Consider the following 22830-nt stretch of genomic DNA (forward strand, 5'->3'; position numbering starts at 1 on the left):
TACATCCTCTCGTTGGTTAAGAACTCACTCTGTGTTCCTTTTCTCTGACGCTGCTTTCTTCCGAGAACTTAAGCATGATGGATCACTGTTTATTTTGTGAAGTAAAATTGATTAGAGGAAACAATAAACATAATTCTTTAACCATGAGACCCAATATATTTTGAGTACTTGGCTGTGCTGCATAACCATAGACATGTACTCCCTTCCCAGAGATGGCAGGACTGAGCCAAAGGCCCTGGAAACGGGCCTCCCAGTGTGCTTTCTGAAGGTTCAAGGACTCTTCCTCACCCTTGGCCTCTGTCTTTATGATCTCCTGTGCCCTGAACTGATGAATGTCCTTTGCCTTCTAGATACTTGTGCGTGTTCATAGCCATCAGCTCACAGCCAGCAGGGAAACCCAGCTGGTTGGGTGTTTTTTGTTTTGTTTTGTTTTGTTTTTTCTTTTGTTGTTTTCCAATATCCACCCTGAGGTTTTAATGATAGCCATGTCTTTTAAAAATTGGATTAATTGAGACTGCTGCTGAGCAAAGAACCACACATTGGGCTTTACTGAGTGTCTGGGGTCACCTGAGGGCAAGTCCCCCGTCTGACTGTGAGGCACGTTAAACCATCTCTTCCAGACGGGTGGCACTAAATAGATAAAGAGACACGTTAGGGGAGCGCGTGCAACATGGGTTTCAAAAGACAGGCTGAGCTTCCAATCTTGTTTTGAATACTCACGAGCTGTGGGACCTCAGATGAGTTATTTCATTGCTCTGGATTTACGTTTGCTCACCTGTGAAAGAGACGTAAGCACACCTACCTGTGAGAATTCGCCGAATTTACACAGGCAAAGTACCTGGCACGATGTAGGCTCATTATACACTGGGTTCCACACACTCATTCCCCTCACGGGAACAAAGAAATCTGAATCAAATATATACCTCCTGCCTGCCCACACAACAGCCAACTAAAACATGAGATCAGCGTGGAAATTAGATAAGCCTTTCACCGCGCCAACCCTGGTCCTCAGGTGCACTACATCCTCGTCACCTGGGAGCTTATTAGAAACGCAGAACTAGGGTCTGGCCCTACCCTGCCGAATCACAATCTGCAGTGCAGCCAGAGCCCCCAGGTGACCGGCACGTGTGGCTACGTTGGAAAAGCACAAAGATGGTGACATTTATCTTGTGACAAAGTTGATCACTTGTGCTACACACCGTCCATCCATTCCTTTCACCACTCCTGGAGTTTGGTAACTTGGTGTGGATAGAAACACACACACACACACACACACACACACACACGTATTGTCTCAGCCCTTGTGCCTTGGAACAGGTCAACGCATGCTCGCTTGCACACAGACCGGTGAAACAACCCTCAGCATAGGGCCTGGCACAAGTAGGTCCTCAATAAATGTTTATTGAATGAAATAAAACAGCCAACCGTCAGACGAGCAGACGCTCCCATCTGTTCTGCAGACGCACAGCAGCCCTAGGAGGGCCTGGGGAGAGATGAATGTGCTCCAGATCTTTGCCAGGAGGCATTACCCATGCCCAAAGGGGAGGAGGGCTCAGTGCTGCTGTTCTTGCCACAAGATCCGCTGAGCTCTGAACGCCTGTCAAGTGCCTACAGCCAGAACAAAGGCTGGGAGCTGCTTTTCTTCTTTCTTACCCCACCTGCGAGGCTGGTGCCAGTGCTGGGGAGCAGTTTTCTCGCGGTGCTTGTGAGAGACAAAGAAGGAGGCACAGTAGCATTTCCCCAGAGTCTCAGGGTTCACAACACTGGGACTAACTGGTCTACCTCGCAGAATTTCTCTATTGGATTCGAATTTCCGAGTTGCTGGTTCCCAGGCTGGCATGGGAGGAAACGGGGGAATATTACCCAGAGAAAGACGAAATGGCTGGGGGAGCTTGCTGCTTTAGGGATTGTGAGAAATAGGGAACGTGAGCTCTTGAAGCTGTGGGGAACTAATTGTATCACATGATCTTGAACAAATAAAATAGAATGCTTCCTTAAGGTGAAAAATTATGACAAATATATTTACGTTGATTTGCTTTTCGTTTTATTTTACTTGCAAGCAAGAAAGGGAGACAGAGGCAAAGATCTTCCATCCACTGCTTCATCCCCAGTTGTTTACAACAGCTGAGACAGGGCCAGGCTGAAGTCAGGGAGCTAAGGGTACCATCCAGGTCTCCTTACTTGGTTGGCAGGGGCCCAAGGACATGGGCCTTCATCCACTGCCTCCCAGGGTGTGCATTAGCAGGAAGCAGAGCTGGGACTTGAACCCATGCACCAAATGCCCACCTGTGACGAATATGTTCAAATGGAGTTTTACCAGCTTCATCCTAGAGTATATTTCAATGAAGTTGACATCACTAGTCCCTGGAGAATCTGCACCCCAGCAAGTTAGCACTGGAATGTTCACTCTTGTCCCTTCTGCCAGGACTGGTGCTGGCAAAATTGTCAGTCAAATTACTTCTATTGGGAGACTCACCACCTCACTGGTGGACTCTGCCTTGATCTGGGGAATCTGGTGAGCTCAGAAGGACCTACATCCCATTCAGTTAACCCCTCCATCGTTGCTGCAAACTCTACCACCCTCCACTCAACCATCAGAACTCGCTCTCCCAGGCTGGGAGCAAGTTTTCTCAGACAGATGAACCAGCATGTGAGAATAAAGTCTCCCCTAATCCTTGAAAGGCTACTTTTCCTTTCTAACTTATGTAGAATCTTTATTCATGGGAATTTGCAATAATGCAGGGCACATACAACATTGCCTCATGCTGATTTTTGAGGAAAGAAGACATCGACTAAAACTCTGGCTAATACTAACTGTGGTATCAGGAAAATCTCCACATTTCAATGACTTACTGAAATTAAATTTTATGTGACTGGCTGGCGCCGCGGCTCAATAGGCTAATCCTCCGCCTTGCGGCGCCGGCACACCAGGTTCTAGTCCCGGTCGGGGCACTGGATTCTGTCCCAGTTGCCCCTCTTCCAGGCCAGCTCTCTGCTGTGGCCAGAGAGTGCAGTGGAGGATGGCCCAAGTGCTTGGGCCCTGCACCCCATGGGAGACCAGGAGAAGTACCTGGCTCCTGCCATCGGATTAGCACGGTGGGCCGGCCACAGCGCGCCAGCCGCGGCGGCCATTGGAGGGTGAACCAACGGCAAAGGAAGACCTTTCTATCTGTCTCTCTCACTGTCCACTCTGCCTGTCAAAAAAAATTTAAAAAAAAAAGTAAAAAAAAATTTTATGTGACGTGCAGGAAACAATATAACGGTGGTACCCCTCGACTAGGGAGGCAGAGTGGAAGAGAATTACTCCAGACAGTGTTTCAGGGACACAGGCTAACACAGGTTTTGCTGTCTACTTTTCCCACATTGCTCTGGATGAGCACCTAGGGTGAGAGAGAGACAGAATCAGGTGTGGGAGGTTTTCATGGGGCATGACTCCTGCTCACATCTCAGTGTCTAGAACTAAATCGTGCAGCCACGTTGTACTGCGAGAAATGAAGCCCGGCTGAGTGCATCAGTCACTGCCACAGCCGTGTCCACGGACGCACAGCCCATTCCCTTTATCTCTCTCTCCTGCCACTCGGCTGAGAGGTTGGGCGTCCCCTCTCCCGACCTGAGAGTCAGTTCTCTGCCGCAGAAAGCCCCCACCACCCACCTGGGGACCGGGAATAGAATCTTGGCATGCCGCAATTTAACTCTTGCCAACAATTAATCCAGACTCAATTTCCTCGGCTTCACAAGGATGTTGTGAGAATTAATGAACGACTTTGGACGAATCCCATTCCTGAGCTCATTGCCTTCATCCTGCACTGTTTCAGTTCACACAGCGAAAGCACAGACGTGCAGAGCACCTCTGTTGGGGGGCAGAGAGCATCCTCGTACCCTAGTGACCACAGAGGGGAGCCAAGATGCACACAGGCTCACCGCCCTACCCAGGGCTGCAGGTTACTTCTGTATGCACCTTTTCCACTACAACTTTTTTTAAAAAAACTAAAGTTTTCTGGAAAGAAAAGGTAAGATAAAAAATGAGGGTTTAACAGTTTTTTTTTTATTAGTCTGCAGAGTCTGGAATCTGCCTGCTGGGTGACCTTGGGACCAGGTTTACTCCCTGTCTCAATTTCTCTAATCTATAAAAGGGTACTAATTCTTGTAGCTATCTCCTGTTTTTTTTGTTTGTTTTTTTTGTTGTGTGTGTGTGTGTGTGTGTGTGGACTAAGTAACATAATGAATGTTAAGATAGTATCTGGGGCCCGGCGCCGCGGCTCAATAGGCTAATCTTCTGCCTTGCGGCGCCGGCACACCAGGTTCTAGTCCCGGTCGGGGCACCGGATTCTGTCCTGGTTGCCCCTCTTCCCAGATCAGCTCTCTGCTGTGGCCCGGGAGTGCAGTGGAGGATGGCCCAAGTGCTTGGGCCCTGTACCCGCATGGGAGACCAGGAGAAGCACCTGGCTCCTGCCTTCGGATCAGCGCGATGCGCTGGCCACAGCGTGCCAGCCGCGGTGGCCATTGGAGGGTGAACCAACGGCAAAAGGAAGACCTTTCTCTCTGTCTCTCTCTCTCACTGTCCACTCTTTAAAAAAAAAAAAAAATATATATATATATATATATATATATAGTATCTGGGACATAGCATGTGCTTCATAGATATTAGCTATTATTATTAGCTATTATTTTCCCCCTTTACTTCTAAAAGAACTGCTATCCAGTTCATGGAATCCAAATAAGGAATAACAAGATAATGTGGTCTTATGTTACTGGCAAAAGTAAAGCAGAGGTAGAAGATGTGATGACAGCACTGTGTTTACAGAGGGAAATATGCTGTATCTGAGTGAGTTGAACTGACAGGGAATCTCACCTTGCTACAAGCCACAGTTAGAGAAGAGCAGGGACTGTGGCAAAGGGCCGGGCATTCAGAGGTGCATGGGTGGCTGGCGCTGGTTCTGAGTGTGCTGGGCTCCATGGAGCGATAGTGTCCCTGCAGAGAGCAGGTCTGACGTTCCTTGAGCCAGTGCACTTGCTCTGTCAGGGGGGAGTGAGAACTGTTTTGTTCTTGTGTGGAAGGTTATGTGTTTCATCTGTCCTGATCAACAAGTCTGTGTCTCTGTGAGACTATAAACTTCCTCTTCGTCCATGGCCAAAATTTATTATTAATTATTTACTGAGTTGAGAGACAAAGAGATAGGCTGAGAGAGCTGACTGACACTTACAGGTTTACTCCCCAAATGCCTGTAACAGCTGGGGGCTGGGCAAGACCTAAACCAGTAGCCAAGGAATCAGTTCAGGTCTCCCATTGGGGGACAGTGACCCAAGGTGTTGAGCCATCACCTGCTGCGTCACAGGGTGCCCATTAGCAGAAAACTCAGTCACTCCCATATAGGATGCGAGTGTCACAAGTAGCATCTTCTTTTAAAAAAATCATTTATTTATTTGAAAGGCAGAAAGAGAGGGAAGCATGGGGTGGGCAGAGTGAGACAGAGAGAGATCTTCCATCCTCTGGTTCACTTCCCAAATGGCTGCAACATTCAGAGATAGGCCAGACTGAAGCCAGGAGCCAGAAAATCCATCCAGGTCTCCCAGCATGTTACTGGCAAAAGTGAAGTGCAGGTAGAAGCCGTCATCACAGCCTGGGTGTCAGGGTGATAGGGACCCACACACATGGGCCGTCTTCTGCTGCATTAGTGGGAAACCTGGAACTCAAACTGGAGCTCTGATCTGGGATCCCACACTTGCATGCAGTGGCTTAGGCTGCTTGGCCACAAAACCAGCTCTCCATGAGGCATCATAACCAGTAGGCCAAATACCTCCCCCCCTGCACAAGATTCTGTTTTTATTTTTGGAAGGCAGAGATACTGAGAGACAGATGGGGGAAGATTTTCCATCTACTGGTTTACTCCCCAAATGCCCACATCAGCAGGGCAAAAGCCAGGAGCCAGGACCTCCATTCTGGTCCCCCAAGTGGGTGGCAGAGTCCCCAAGTATTTGAGCCACCACGGCTGCCTCCCAGGATGAGCATTAGCAGGAAGCTGGATTGGAAGCAGAGTAACATGCTTGAACCAGGCACACCTTATGGGATGTGAGCATCCAAGCAGTGTTTAACTGCATCAACTTAACCCTGTGCCACAGACATGCTCATCCCTGTGTTTGATTGTATTCACTACTTCTAGGTTTAAACTGGACAGTGTGAATTCCCACCAGCCCCCCTCACACACGGATTGCCCCCGCCTGTTGATTTTCCACACTTCGAGTGGCAAGGCGGTGCATCATTTTTTTTTAAAGATTTATTTTATTTATTTCAAAGAGTTACAGAGAGAGGCAGGGACACAGAGAGAGGTCCTCCACCCACTGGTTCACTCCCCAGATAGCCGCAATGGCTGGAGCTGCGCCTATCTGAAGCCAGGAGCCAGGAGCTTCCTCCAGGTTTCCCACGTGGGTGCAGGGGCCCAAGCACTTGGGTCATCTTCTACTGCTATCCCAGGCCATAGCAGAGAGCTGGATCGGAAGAGGAGCAGCTGGGACTAGAACCGGTGCCCATATGGGATGCCGGTGCTTCAGGCCAGGGTGTTAACCCACTGCGCCACAGCGTCGGCCCCAGTCATTCTTGGGATACAGAGAGTTAGTCTTTGTACAGATGGATCAGGGGTGTCCCACAGCCACCTAAACTCCAGATAGGCTACTGGGCCCTTGCAAAATCAGAAAGCATTTTAGGGCCCTGCTCATGGCTATAGGATTGTGAGTTTTACTTTTCGTACATGGCAGTGCCAAAATCTCGGCTCCCCTGTGCGATGAATCAGCTCATCCAATCTGCAGATTTTCTTTTCTTGTGCCTTAACGCCAGGACAGGTGATGCCTGTCGAGTCATGAGTGAGGCATTCTCAAGCCTGTCTCCTCATTTCGTGTCCTTCGATTTAATACTTCCCCTGGTTTGTGCTGAGCATCTGCAAACAGCCTGGGCCATGACTGCCTATCGTTCCTGGTCTTGTCTCCGTCTTCTGAGTGGTGCAGCTGTCCTTCGGTTTACAGCTGCGTTGACCACAAGGTCTTCTGCTGTTCGCAGCGCTTCTCCTTCTCAGCGTAATGAACTTTGCTGTATCTGTGTCCCCTTTTCCTAATTGCAACACAGCAGCACATCCTAGTGCCCATCTGTTTCCATGATTGATTGTTTTTTACTGCAGGATGTCCTAGAGGATTAGTTTAAAAAAATTCCAGGTTCAGTGTGACCTTTCAGATCATCATAAACTGTGTTTATATCTAGGTCTGCTTGCTTATACTTTATGGCCACACAAAGGGATAAGAAATAACTGATTTTTGTGTCAATGAGTTGATTTCTCCTTACCACTCACTCTGGACAGGGCTGCCCTGGACTAGCTACCTTGTGATGCCTACTTGTGTCTGCTTCTGTCCTAGCTTGCACCTTTATGGCTTTGTGCCTTATGTGTTGTGGACAGAATGAGGATGGCTGTGCCTGGGCCAGAGTTAGTAATGGAGCTCAAGATGCTGCAGGCCATAGAAGTTTCAAAGTTGGTTGGTTTGCTATATAGTTAATTCTAGGTATTCATGGTAGTTATGTTTTTTGAATTGGCAAATACTGAATCATTGTAACAAGGGGAAACATGTTACGTTCCTGGGAGCCCATGCTCACAACATCTGATCAACTGATCAATACACAATTTTATTTCATATGTGTTTCTTTTCAAAGACGTAGTCTTTAATATACATGAGTTCATTAAATTGAACTCACAGCCAATAGCATTGTGTGCTTCATGCCTGAAGGAAGCTTATCTAATATATGCGTATTTTTCTCTTGGGAACACCAGATACAACTCCAGTACTATGTTTGGGGCCATATTAAACAGCAAAGCCACCAACAAATTCAAAGTCTATGAAAATCATGGCACTAAAAATAGCACAGAAAGAACACTATATACAACATGAACCAAAACAGTACGGTATAGAATGTTGCCTTGTTTGGTCTCGCCTGTTGTGCCCACTGGACAGCTCAAGCCTTTTAAGCCTTTGCACGTGTCCGTGACTGACAAAGTGTTGTAAGTATTGATTTTGGAGGTTATCAATACATTTTAGTGAATAGGCAAAGTCACAAACACAGACTCCACAACTGATGAGGATCAATTAATTGTATATTTTGCATAGCCATCCTCCCCATAGCTGGTCCTGCCTCTCTGTGGGTGGATAAGGATGCATTGAATGTCCTCTCGGAGAGGCAATCAATGGTGTTTGTCTTAAGCTGTTGAATAGCTGCTGCTTGTGTGTTAGTAGAGGTCGGCCTTTTATTTAAATGAAGATTTGTCAGCACCTTAGCCACTCCTTCCCAGACACCAGTGTCCAAAGCCCTCCTTTTATGTGCAAGCTGGAAATGATATGCAAGACCCTAGGACCGATATAAGGGCCCTGTGTTTCAAGGAACTTGCAGTCTGTGAGAAAGGCTGTTCAAATGCAGCATGGTAGCCGATCCATGCCTAATGGATAGTACAATAGATGTTAAAAAGTTTCAGATGCACTGAAGTTTGATTATGTAAACTGATTGTGTCCTAGGATTGACAGAATTTAGCTTCAGCATACTTTTCCCCCTAATATTTTAATACAAGAAATTACAAATAGAAAGATTAAAATAATATTACAGGGAATATTTGCATTTCTGCCATCTCTATCAACCACATGTTTTTATCCTTGCTTCATCACTATATGGACACTATATGTCCATCCCTCTACCTACTCATCCACCCATATCATTTTGGTATCTCACTAGTATCTGGTGAGGAACTTTTACACAGCAGAAGGTGGAAGGGCAAGAGATCACGTCTTCTCTGGCAAGTCCTCTTTATCTAATTTTTAATTATTAGAGAGAGAGAGAGAGAGAGAATGCTGTCACCTGGTGGTTCACTCTCCAATGGCTAGTGATGAGGTAGTGTTGAAGCCAGGAGCCAAGAATGCAAACCAGGTCTCTCAGGTGGGTGGCAGGAACCAATTATGTGAGCCATCACCTCTGCCTCCCTGAGTCTGCGTCAGCAGAGAGCTAGAACTGGGAGCTGGAACTCAGGCACTCTGACGGGGGGATGTGGGCATCCTAACCAGTGGCTTATGTGGTAGGCTAAATGCCTGCCCCATGAAGCTCTTCTCTATATTAGCATTAAATCATTTGTTAGAGTAGAGACCTCCTCCTCAAAAGCCCCACCTCCCCCACACTATTGCAATGGGGGATTAAGTTTCCCACACATGATTTTTGGGAGACACATTCAGACCATAGCTCACTCATGTAGTGTCTAAGGCTGCTTTCTCATCACCATGCTAGAGTGGAAGAGATCAAATACTGTACAAAGTCAAAATGTTTACACTCTGAACCTTTCAAGAAGATGTTTGTTGAACCTTGCTGTACAAAAATAAAAATTATAATGTAGACTGGGTTGAGGGGGCAACTGGAAGGGAGAGATAAATGATAATCCTGAAAATATTTTGGCAGGGTAGCATAGGACAAGGATACATCTTACAGTCCTGACAATTGATGAGTGAGTATACCTCTATATGAGAATCCTCTCTGTTATTTTTTTAATTAAAAGAAAGAAGAAAGTAATAATAAGTCAAGGTGAATCAGAAAGGTTTTGCTAAGGTGTGATGTGACAAATGGACCTCAAATCTCTATGGCCTCCAACAGCAAGTCTGCTTCCCTTCCACAGGTCTCCTTTGGTCCTGTGCCCTGTTCTCTCTGGACTTGAGTTAGTAGAGCCCTCACTCTCTGGACTGTGGCCAGTCTTGTGGCAGGGGAGAGAGAGAGAGTGCACATACAAGACATCGACTGACTCTGAAAGCTTTGCTTAGACACGTATCACTTTTGCTTACATTGGCCAAAGCAAGTCATGTAGGCAAAACTGGGTTAAACAGGATGGGAATGTTTAATAGTCCCACAGAGACAGGAAGCAGATAAATGTGAACAATAATGCACTCCTTCTCAGTCAAGAGATGTCGTTATTGTTTAACAGGGAGCTCCTTTAGCACGTGTAGGAGCAGAAGGAAGAAACCTATAGAGAGAAAGAGAAGGAAGAACTTTCTGAGCAATTAATGTCTCCTGGTGTTACTCCTAGTAGGGGCGGACTTTCAACTGGTACTGAGTTCTGGCTCTACAGGCTGGATCTGGGAGACTACTTCCTGGGAATCACCTGGGAAGCTTGCTAAAGTGCAGATTCTGCTCAATAGGTCAGGGGTGAAGCCTGAAATTCTGCATTTCCAACAACCTCTCGGAGGATGCCTTTGCTACTAGTCTGTGAGCCATATTTTAAACAGCAAAGTTCTGGTTTTGCTGCCACAACAAAACAGGGAAACAAATATTCATAAGCAAACCATCTGTGTCAGTTAGGTCTACTAATGACTCTAAGAGAATGAGGGCATCTGTCCTGAATTGTGGAGCATTTGAAGCCAAATCTTCAAGAATTTGGTTTAGGAGCACAGCATGGCTTTTGAATGACAAGAGACAGATCTCATGGAGTCCTGAGTGGTGGTAGGAGAATGGGTGGGTTGAATAAGAGCTGGTGGCCAGGGAAGGCAGTGACTTCAAGGATTTTCTGCTGGAGCAGTTCCATTGGTGTCTTTGGCCACCATTCTATCAAAAACCTATTTGTAATAGAATACGAGGCACATGAAACATCAAAGCTTTTCAGTCACAGATGGGACTCCTGAAACTGACAATGAATGTGTTTTGGACACTCAGACATGAACAGCAGTTGTGAGAATGTGCATCTTTTGATGGTAGCAAGTGATGCAGTATAGTTAATAAAAATAATTCAGCATTTTCATTGCTATGAAGTATGTTTCATTTGAGTTTTAATTGTCATTAATATCTTGCTGGTTAAACCCTGAATCAGACCTGAAACTGTGGGATTTCATATTTGAAGAGAACATTTCAAGGTGAAATTGTTCCGTAGAGTTTAGGTATACCTTGTGTCGTCATTACAAACAGTTGGATATATTGCTTGTTTGTTCCTCTCTTTGATTGGCATTAGTAGAACTTCCTTGGCTCTGATTGATAAGATGAAGCCCATGTTTATATTTAAAGTGTGCCTTGACTCTTTCATGACTGACGTTTAAATTAAAGTTTTATGTCATACACCTCTGACGTTGAATTCAGATTTGCCTGCTTGCTGGTATTTCACGGGCAAAATTTTAACATATCTTTTCCTTTGTAAACTATAGATGATGTCTTGTTGTGTTAACATAGGTTAGCAGTAATATACTTAAAAGGCCTCACATAGAGCAGACTCTCAATAAATGTTGAGTGCATTTTTATGTGTGTGATACAAATTTGAAAGCACCCTTTCACATTTCTCAACATTACACGTGAGCCTTGTGTAACTATATTCTAGAAGATAATAAAGAAACTGGAACCTTCATATTGCTGGTAGGATTGTGCATCTGCTTTGGAAAACTGCTTGCCATTTTCTTAAAATGTTAAACAAAATTTGCCGTATGACTTCTAGGAAATTACCCAATGGAAATGAAAATATGTCCCAATAAAGGCTTACCTACAAATACACATAATAGTCAACTAAAATGAGTGTTCATCCACTGATTAATGAATAAACAAATTGTCAGACATCCACACAATGAATACTATTTGGGAATAAAGAAGAATAAAGAATAAATAAAGAATAAAGAACCATAGATGAACTTCAAAAATACTTCGTTAAGGGAAAGTAGTCATATACAATGGCTTGTATGATACCGCATATATGGGATTGTCAGAGCATGCAAATATGTGGAGACAGGAAGTAGATTGGTGTTTGGGGCTGCTGGGAGAAAGTTACAGAAGGGCTCAGGGCTTCTTTTTAGGATGAAGGAAAAGTTCTAAAGTTAGATAGTGGTGATAGCTGCCCCACTCCGAACTGCATGCGAACAGGTGAATCTTCTGTTCATGCAAATTATTCCTTTGAATGCTGTGTTTTTACACTTTTAAGAGTGAATCATGTTATTTTTAAGATTTTGATGAGCTGGCGCCACGGCTCACTAGAATAATCCTACACCTTGCGGCGCCAGCACACCGGGTTCTAGTCCCGGTCGGGGCGCCGGATTCTGTCCCGGTTGCCCCTCTTCCAGGCCAGCTCTCTGCTGTGGCCAGGGAGTGCAGTGGAGGGTGGCCCAAGTGCTTGGGCCCTGCACCCCATGGGAGACCAGGATAAGTACCTGGCTCCTGCCTTCGGATCAGTGCGGTGTGCCGGCCGCAGCGCGCCAGCCATGGCGGCCATTGGAGGGTGAACCAACAGCAAAACGAAGACCTTTCTCTCTGTCTCTCTCTCTCACTGTTCACTCTGCCTGTCAAAAAAAAAAAAAAAGGTTTTGATGATTTCTGTATAGGTTACATTTTAAGAGGAAGACAATTAATGAATTTTTTTTCAGCTTTCTGAAATGTGTTGGATTCTCCAAGCTGCTGCTTCAAGTCAGCAGAGAAGCCTTTGAATTTCAGGAGAGGGAACCTAACCCTGACAGTAATAGCCTGCAGGCACCTGCAGAAGATACTAGCCTGTGAAAACAATAGACGCCTGGTCCCTAAATGCAAATCAATAACACTGGCTGATGATTCCAGTGAGTGAAAAGAGATTTGTAAGATGGAGTGTCTTCACGCTAGCCATTAAACTTCTCATTCACCAGTTCTTCATTAAATGCCTGTCTTAAACAGGGCAATTGAATCTAAGATATCAGACATGTTTGAATTATGGAGATCAACTGCTTCATTGTTGGCTTGGGCACAGGATAAAAGGAATTGAATTTAATATCCACCTCCCCCCGCAAAATGATGTCAGGAGAGGTAATTGGCAGCACCTGGGAGATACTATCTTGATGTGAACAAACGGCTAGCGACGTGATTAGAGACCTGCAAGTATAGTCAAGACACACCAGTTCCCAACTGTGTTAAAATGCAAGGGACCTCACTCAAGCATCAGACTGAAGAGCTAAGAGAATATGCATGTGTGTTAATTATCTGGCCTTACTTTTGGAAAATGGGAGTTGCGTGACAGGTGGTTGTAAGCCCCCACCGTGTAGCTTCAACATCTGTGAGTAGAAAAAGCAGACTTGCATTTGACAGTTTGTTTCTGTTGTAGGACTCTCACAGCGGATTTTAATCCGAGCATCCCCAGAGGCTATTAGGCAAGTCGGGACAAACCCTCGAACTCTATTCACTTATTTTGGCTCTACATGAGCTAAGGGGTCTGTAGGAATAGAAGAGGTGTCAAATTTGCTTCCTCAACACCAACCAGAATAAAAAACAACAACTATATTTTCTCAGTGCGTAACAGAAGGATCACTGGTGTCAGAATCGATGTGTGGATATGAGTATGAGTGTGGAATGCGGGAGGGTGGTGCTGTGAATAACAAATTAGCAACTCTAGTGTCCTAGTGATCACACAGTAGCCAGGTCTCTAGATACTGCAAAATGTTCACAGGAGGTGGGGAGAGAGATGAAGCCATTCCGTACTGAGAACTTGCACACTGTGGCGCGGATATTCACAACCCTGTAATGTTAGCACAACTGCAATGATATCTCTGGGTGTGGGAATGAGGAATCTGTGTTTTAAAGAGTCCTGGTGATTCTGACACTGCTAAGGTTTGAAACACCATCCTAGAGGGAGAGCCAGTCAGCAAACACTTAAATGTGTACGCAGAAGGAATCACTGGGAGTGATGAGTATGCACGCTTCAGATGTGCCTTTGCTCTGTCCTTGAATGTGTGTGTGTCAGAAGGTTGGGGAGACAGGGATGGGGGACAGGGTGTTCTCCCTGAGAAGATTCAACTTGACCAGAGACTGAGGAAGTCAGGGAGTCAAGAGACAACGGGGAAGAATGTGTCATGCACAGAGAAGAATAAAGCAGAGCTCCCGGGGCAGGAGTTCCATAGGCTGCAAGGACACTCAGTAGACCAGAGTGCCAGAGTAGACAGGTGTGGCAGAAGTGTGGTTGGAAAAGAGGTGAGAGAAGTCATGAGAAATCCAAGAACAAGCTCTTCTTATTTCTGCATGAACCAGCTGTGTGTCTTGGAGTATATTCTGTGATCTCATTGGATCTCAGCTGTCACTCCTTTAGAAAGAAAACAGGAGAAAGTTGGAGACATAACATTGTCCCCTGTAGGTCTGCTCTGAGAAGATGGAAAATTAAACCTGAAGATGGATTTATGTTGGTGCAAAGAATTGAAATCCATCACAGATTTTCATAATACAAGATATTCATGAGCTTTATAAAGACCCCTCATATTGTTCATGATACACAATCAATAAACAATCAATAAACATGAGATATATTGCAAAAAAATGTTAAAATTAAGAGTGACCACATCATAATCCCAGAGTCAGTATTCCAGATGGAAGGAATAGACCTGTATTGAGGCAAGTTTCACCAGGTGATTTGTGAATGTGCACAATATTTTGAAAAATCTTCATTCTTCTCATATTTGCATCCTAGTTTTCTTGTAATTGTTTTACATGCTCTGGAAGTGGACTTTTGCTGGCATAAACCTATGAGACTCTTGAGGGTAGGCCAGGATTTGGAGCCACAATGACAGGCTCAAGGGATCATACTGAGGGACTTCCAATGCCCTTGGTGAAGGTTCCTGAATTGAATTTCAGGAAATTCCTCACAGAAACAAATTATTTTTTGGTTTACTGAGGCCAATCAGCAATATTAAGAAACAAATGTTTTTCCCAGTGCACTCTGTGATAAAATTAACTCTGAGGTTGATATGGTCTTATGTCCACCATGATGTCATTGAGGTTCAAAAAGTCACCCAAGGCAAAAGACCCCCTGTGCCTAATCTACTTTTTCTCTTGCTTTGTACTCACTCCTGCCTGCTTGGTTGGCCTATCTGTGTCACTGTGCTTTGGAACCTCAATATGATAACCTTGAACTTCTGCACCTTTGACCTTCCTAAGTGCCTGGTATTTCAGACCATTTTCAGTCCTTAAAAATGAACCATTCTTCAGCATGTTACGCTGGTGATTTCACTCGTCCTTATTCGCCGTAGGGAACCTTGAAGATTAAATCTCACCAAATCCTGAAGCTGCCAACAGTTTGAACTGCTAGGTTTTTCCTGCCTTAATTTCCCCTCTGTGAGTTCAAGAGGTCAGGCACAGTCTGAGGCAACACTTAAGGAGTCTGGATCTTGAGAGAGTGATTGGATTAGTTGGTTTGAAGCCCTTTACTTTTTTCATATTGAAATCATGGGGGCTGATGGGGTGGAGGAGTGACAGGTAGGTTTTAAATTGATTTATTTGCTAGAAAAAAAAAAATACACCAAAGCCAAAGGGAAAGCAGTTACTAAGCTCCACCTGATAGGGAATGGGGCGGTCTGAGACCAGAGTGGAAAGCACCCAGTTTTTGTTTATTTAATTCTCTTGGACATTATAAACATACTCATAAATTGAGCATATTTCCCACTAACATTCATACCCAATCACCATAAGGATGTTCAGCAAACTAAGGATTCTCCCATTCATCTTATCAATGGACAAGCATGACTTTCACAAATTTCTCATTCCAGGCCCTTCCAGCATTTAGACTTCACAGCCCTTATTTCTTGGTGAGGAGAACTGAGGCTTAAAGGGATTTGGGCCTGTTTCAAAAAGTTTTTAAGTTCTTTGATCTCCCAAGATTAGTCCTAACACACTTGGTGAACTTTTCCTTCACTGCTTGTTCAGCAAGATGTATTTTGGATTCAAGTTGCTTCCAGGGCTGTCAGATAAAATTCAGAATGCCCACTTAATTTGAATATCCGATAAACAACAAATATATGGTTAGTATTGTTATGTTCCAAATATTGTATTTGTTGTGTATCTGAAATTCAAACATAACTCAGTATCCGGTCTATTTTCCCTTATTAATTTTGTCAATCCTAGTTATTCTACTTTGGTCTAACCCCATTTGGATTTCAGTTGAGACAATTAAACTTCAGCCTCAAAGGCAAGTTATTTTGCTTCCCTATTGGAAGGAAATTAAGAAAATCAAATTATTTTCTCTGAATACAATGTAATTTAGAAGTTAAGCTAAAACTTCTTAATTTTTTAGGAAGAACAAAAAGTAGAAGTCATAGTCATATTTCCCTAAGGTAGCTGAGGCTGTAATTGGAAGTATTTCTCAGTAGAGCTTTCCTAGGATTTATTTTATCATTAGAAATAGTAAAACCAGGAAGATCATAGCATGTTTCCTTGATTTCTCCATAATTTTCGAAGGCGCAGACTGTAGTAGAACTTCTATCCAGTGTTCTGATTCGCTGTTGAGCCAGCTGTGCAGCCTCGTGCGCAGGCACCATTACAAGGAATTGTGTCAGCTGTGTAAAGTCTTGTGCCTGCTAAACCGCCTTAGCCCACACCTGAGCCCGGTTACCAGGAAGCGCTGCACGAGGGGGCGGGGTCTACACCCATCACGTGATTCCCTCCATATTGACGGGTTCAGCTGTAGCAGAGGCGCTCTGGTGGGGTTCGAGGTTTGTTCCGGGAGGTTGGCGGCTCTTCCTCACTGAGACGGGCGAACATGGCGCCTGCTGGAGAGGAGGTATGTGAAGAAGCAGCCAAAACCTCCGGGCAATCGAACTAACTTTAACTTCCTTTTCTGTCTTGTTCGGCTTCGTGAGGCTAAAGAAGATCTTTGCTCTTGCAGGGTCCTGAAAGGTGCCATGGAGAAGGCGTTCATCCTGCTCGTCTAGAAACTTCTTCTTGGGATCTCCAGGAAGCAGGTCTGTTCTCAGTTAGCCTTTCTAAATCCCTTAGCATGACAGCGTGCGGTAATCTCTCTGTATCTGCCCCTGTCTGGTTTTTGGAATGCTTACTACAGTTAATGAGTTTAATCCATGGCAACATTTTTTCAAGAAGAGCTCGGACACGAAGAACTGAGTTGGTATTCTGCTGTACTTGAAGTGTGTCTAAAAAAGAGCTGGTCACGGGGCTTAGAGTTGTTTGGTCCTACTTGTAGTAGGACAAAAAAACTGCAAGTGAGGTCAGATTTTGGGGTTGCCTTAGGGCTATGTGGGGAAATACCAACTGAAGTGGTTGTTTTGTTTTAAACAAGTTGTGTAGTTTTGATAGGTACTTGTTAGTGACTTTAGGTGCCATGTTGTAGTACTCACCTGGAAGGTAAAATGTGTTAAGTGGCTTTCTCGCTTGAGGGACATTCGGTCTCAAACCACACTACATCCTGACAGTTCCAAGTGTGCCCATCTTTCTCACGAGGCGTGTTCTACAGAATTCTGAACTCGGCCAGTGTACCAGGTCTGCTTTGCTTGGCCATTAGGGTTTCCAGGAAAAAACATGTGAAGGTGTTAAAAGAGGAGGTATAGCTTTGTGTACTTCAGGTTTGGGAAACTGGAGTGTTTAATTCAGGTGTCCATGAACTGTTGCTATGAAAGTGCAGACAGTAATAAATATCCCGGGATTTCTGTGCGCCATACAGTCAGAGCTACCCAACTCCACCGTGGCAGCAGTAAAGCAGCCCTATGTAACATGTAAAGGACCTAAAGGGCCGGGTGTCTCGTGTTGCCAGAAACCTTTACTCAGGGACGCCGAAGTCTATTTTATTTTCATGTCACAAACTTTTTCTAAATCGAAGCCTGGAAATACAAACCATCGGTGGAGGGCTGGATTGGGCTTGCAGATTGTGGCTTCTGACCTAATAAAGCAAACTGGTTTCTGCGACTCTATCCCTAGTTTGTTTTCCCTGACCTTGCAGGGTGCTTGTATTGTGCTCATGTTGGGTTGAGCTTTTCCCAAGTACTGGCTGAAGTTGGGAGTTAGTGCCTCTGAGGTCAGGCATCATCTCTTCAGCTGTGCACTGTGGGAGACAGCAGCAGTATGGACTACAGGGGCTTATAAGCTTTCTCCCAATAGTGTATTCCATGATCATGTTGACATTGAAATGATGACCTTGGATACTTGACCTGTTACTTTTGTAAAATGAGCCTGAACAGTGTGAACTCAGAGGGCTACTGGTGTGCTCATCCCATAGAAAGATAAGGCAAAATATGTGAATTGAAGTAGAAAAACCTTGAAACTGTTCAAGGGAACATGTTTCTTAACTGGTGTTAAGGATTGGAAGGTGTTCCTCTGAAATTCGGGTGTTGAAGTGCTAACCTCCAGGACTTTGTAACTGTATTAGGAAGTAGGACCTTGAAAGAGATAATGAAGGCTAAGTGACATCCTATGGGTGGATAGCACTGTCAAGTAAAGTAGCAAGTGTTCAAGAGTGTAGAACCCTGGTCAAATGTTTGCAGTGCCCCTGAGACAAAGATAGCAAGGGTGGGAACCCACAGAGTGAAGGCCACGTGGTAAGAGGACACTTAAACCCAAGAAGGCAACTCGGAGAACCAGAAGCTGCAGGCATGTTGATCCTAGACTTCAGCCTTGTTACTGTGAAAAGTTGGTTTAAGTTGGTCAGGCTTAAACCTGGCATGGACGGATGGTGTTGTAAAATCTGCATAGCAGTGACTCTCCTGAGCTGATCTTGGAGAGCAGAGGCGAAAGGAGCAGTGTTGCCTCCCCACTGAAGCTCCCCTCAGTTCCCCATGGTTAGGAGAATTAGGTGCAGTAGAACTGGAAAGCAGAGCTGCTGATTGGATTGTGTGGACTGTCCTCAGTTATCAATTACACATAAATGCATATAGGTTGTGACTATCTTTCACATGTCTCACGAGAGTCTATAGAATTATATTTGGCAAACATGTCATATACCTCTATAAGAGAAGCACTTCCAACTAAGTGTCAGGTTCCCTTTATACTACGAAAAATCATGGGGGCCTCAAAGGTGTCTTAAACATGTGGGATGTATCTGGGTATCAGAAGTCAAACACTTGTGGGTTATTTAAAATAAGCCTTGTATATTTAGAAATAAAACTTGAACTAAACTGTAGAACATGGATTCCAAAGGTGACCGTTCAGTTGGACAGACTCGTGGCCTCTAGAATCAACTGAGATGAATATTAGGACTTGGTGGAATTGCGGCAAACCTTGAAGTACAAGGAGGGGATTGGGTGGCAATAAGAAACCCAGAGGAAGGAACAACCCGGGCACAGGCACAGGGGCAGGGGTGACTGGGAAGGACAGGCTTATTGGCAGAGTGCACGTGGCAGAGTAAGGAGATGCGAGGCTGACTGCGGGGTGATGCAGCCAGACCCAGCCCAAAGCAGAAGCGTCAACTTGGAGAGATGCTTGCAGACAAAGGGCTTGTGAATGAAGCAGCCCTAACCGCTTTGCAAAGGTTCCATCAGATTTTGGCCATTGAACTTCATGAATGAACCAACCCGGCTAACCAGCCACAGATGTCTTGTTTATAACCGGAGAAATTCGTGCGAGCTTCGTGATGACATTTCCCTGTCTATAAAACACTGATAGTTAAACAGTGATACTGTGTGAAGCACTCGGAGCCTCTGTCTTGAGAGGCAGTCCTTGAGTGTAATGGTTTAATGGTCACTTAGCACGATGGGCCTTCAGAGTATAATATCATTTGCCTGCCAGTTAAAATGAGTGCTTCTCTGTGGGAAGTCAAAGATCGTGTCGGCATAAGCCTGGGTAGGTGAAGGAGAGCATCGAGAGAATGCCAAGATAGAGAATAGGAAATAAAATCTGTCATGTTAGCCTGTTCATAAATCCAGTGTGATTGGAGCGCATGGCTAATCTCTCTAACTGGAGGGGAGGAAGATATGTATTCAGAATTGCCAACAAGTTTGACTTTATTTTTCTAAATAAATGCTGTTGTATTTCCATTATGTTCAAAATCTGACACTTGCACTAATCTTAATTGATATCTTTATCTCTTATTGGAAAAGAGGAAGCTTTTAAAAAGCTGAACTTTGCGGCCACCTTGACACTACTCAATCTGTCTTGATTCCACCTGCCTCTGGGAGGGTCGGTGTGGGTGTGTGTGGAGGGGGTTTGTCTTGTCCAGTGCCAGTCCCCTGATCTGAGGCTCCTGGTGTCACCCTTTCTCAATTCCTTAGTGGTCCCCCCTCAAGTTACCCCCTCTTTTGTCTTTAGTATATCTTCGCTCAGGAATTCACTGCTCATTTAAGCTGAAAAATGGAATCATTGCATGGGCTTGCTCCTGTCCTGCTGCTGCCCTTTGAACATTGATTTCACTCCCACACTGATCTATGAGGGTATGCACAATCACTGGTAACATCCGGGTTACAGGCACTGTTCGATCCTTATGGTACTGTAGGGACTGCAGCAGTTAGTATTGTGCCCAGTGTTGGAAGAACTGTCCCTTCCTTGGTTTTGGTCTCTGGTACATAAATCTGCATCTTGGGTAATTTAGCTGCTGTTGCTGGCTGGTCCTTGGAATTCCTCTCCCGGTCATCTTTGCTCAAGCGCCCTGTGTCCTGTGAGTGATGTTGGTAGCACACATTTTTATGATCCTCTTGTCCTGTCTAATTCTACTTTCAGCCCTACTTTATTAAAAGCTCTAGAAATAGTCAATGGGAAATTCACCCTTTCTACTCAAGTCAGAATTTCCCCCAAACTTAGCTTCAGTCTTCGTCTTACTTCTTGCCAGTCTGAAGGGTTGGCATTGGCATCCCAAAGCAGGTGTCCACAAGTGTGGCCAGTGGGCCAAACCCAGCTGCTCTGTGTAAGTGATTTGTTGCAGTACAGCTATACCCATTTTTAAAAACCAGCTGTGAATGTTGACTACATAAACGTAGATGGGGAAATGATGCCAACCCCTGAGAACATCAGGATTATTTACAGAGCTGGGGAAAGCAGAGTGTTGGGTCCTGCTCATGGAATCTTGATTCAATGGCATCAGAATTCATATTTTCACCAAGTTTCCTATGAATGATGTTTTAGGGACCATACTTTGAATTGATTCTAGTAAAAGCGCTCAGGATGGTTATCATTTCTATTTTCCATACACTAAAGCAGTTGAATTTTTATTGCACCTTTTCCAGTGCTCCCAGAAGTCTATGGTAATACCCATCTATATTAGATAAGTAAGGGACTCATCAATAGGTGTTTACTGAAGATAAGTTATGGATCCCAATCAAAAATGATGAGGATCCCAAGAGTTAGGAGCCTGAGCTATTGTTACTTGGAATCAATCACCTTACATCATTAATGCATTGAATCCCCACAGTGACCCATGTAGTAAGAACTCATGCCCATTTTCTCGATGAACAAACTTGAATTCCAATGACAATGCCACACAGCAGAAACATGGTGGTATAAGTTCTGGTGACCATGCCGTACTGAGACTGACGGCTGTCTCCCACCTTTGCCCCATGGTGACGGTTTCACTATCATAGTCTAAACCTCTACAGATCTAAACCAAGATAGGTTGACCCTATGCTGATAGTCCTGTGCAACTATCAAATCGAGCCAAAGTACATGAAATGGCAATTAGAGAAGTTGAAGTAAGCATTAATTGACACATTGCTGCCTTACTCAATCTTAAATTGAGCTAACTGTGCATCCTGAGGGCTGTTACTTTCAAAATCTCAGGAAACTTCTATAATGTGCTGTCTGAATAAGTTGATCCTCCACTCTGATACTGTCAGTAGATAGTACAACTTGTCAGCTCACCAGCTAGAGAAATAGATGGGTCCTGCATCCCCCAGGGATGGTGGTTTCCCCAGAGTCCAGTCTGAGGGATGCCAGCTCCCCAGGCTGAAAGGTGACTCCTAGCCAGGCTGTAAAGCTCATTCACTGCCCATCCTGCCCACCTCTCCTGGCTTCCTTCATCTCCTATCCATTTACCTTTATATTTCACATTTCACCGATAGTGAATTGTTCTGCAAGGCCAAATCCTCGTTGAGCTGATGGCTTTGGGAATTTGTTCATACTTTTCCTCCAAATGACTCCTCCAGTTCTGAAACCTACCCTTGTAATCCATGTACTCTGGATTCTAACTGATCCTTTAAAACCCTGCTTGAGCATAGACTGAGGAGCATGTGGGGAAATGGGCAAGTGACTGACCCACCATAACATAAGACAGGGTCTTCTGGGCTACTTCTTCGGTGTGTGGGTCAAGATAAAGCCACACTGTGCATTTATGTGGGATTTAAGAAATGGACTTGATGGAAAAAGGAAAACTGACACGTGTCATCTGCAAGAGGCAGAGATACTAGTTTCCCGGCCTCCCCACCAACATGCTGCTGAGTCACAATTGTATGCTAGCCTCACACTGTGTATTGGTTTTTCATAATACATGCTATTCTTTGCCTGTTTGTCCAGGGAATCCCGAGGAAGTAGATCTGGTAGAGGAGTTCTGGGGCCAGCTTGAAACCAGACTGGACTTTGGCATAGCAACTCTGCATATAATGGTGCCTGAAACTTGACTCCTTATAACCCCCTAAAAGTCCAGAGGAAGTTGCTTATCCCTCCTGTAGGAGAGGCATCATTGATCCCATAGCAAGTGGACTTTGGGTGCACAACCCTTCCCTGGTAGAAGGAGGAGCTTGTCCAATGTCCTTATGAGAACTGGGATCACTGTCACAGGTACTTGTTGATTTGCTGTTGGGTCCTGCCTTATCAGTGGTCCATTAGTTAAAAAATCAACTTTGGAGATGAGGGAAACATGGCAAATTGACAAAGGTGCATGGATAGAGGCTCGGAATCTGTCCTTGAGATGAAGTGAACTACAAGATTGCCACGTAGTGTTAAGTGATGCCCCGAGGAAAGTACTTGCTAGGGGATACCACGTGCCCACTGGCGTGATCAAGTTTTGAAATGATCCCTTCTTAATGAGGGTTGTAGAGAAAATGGGATCTGATAACTGAGTTGTAAGAGCTACCTATGAAATCACAAGAACTGTACTGGGACCATGCTTGCAGTGAAAACTCAATCTCTTCAATGCCGTCTAC

This window comes from Oryctolagus cuniculus, chromosome 4 (assembly GCF_964237555.1).
Source record: "Oryctolagus cuniculus chromosome 4, mOryCun1.1, whole genome shotgun sequence".
NCBI lineage: Eukaryota > Metazoa > Chordata > Mammalia > Lagomorpha > Leporidae > Oryctolagus > Oryctolagus cuniculus.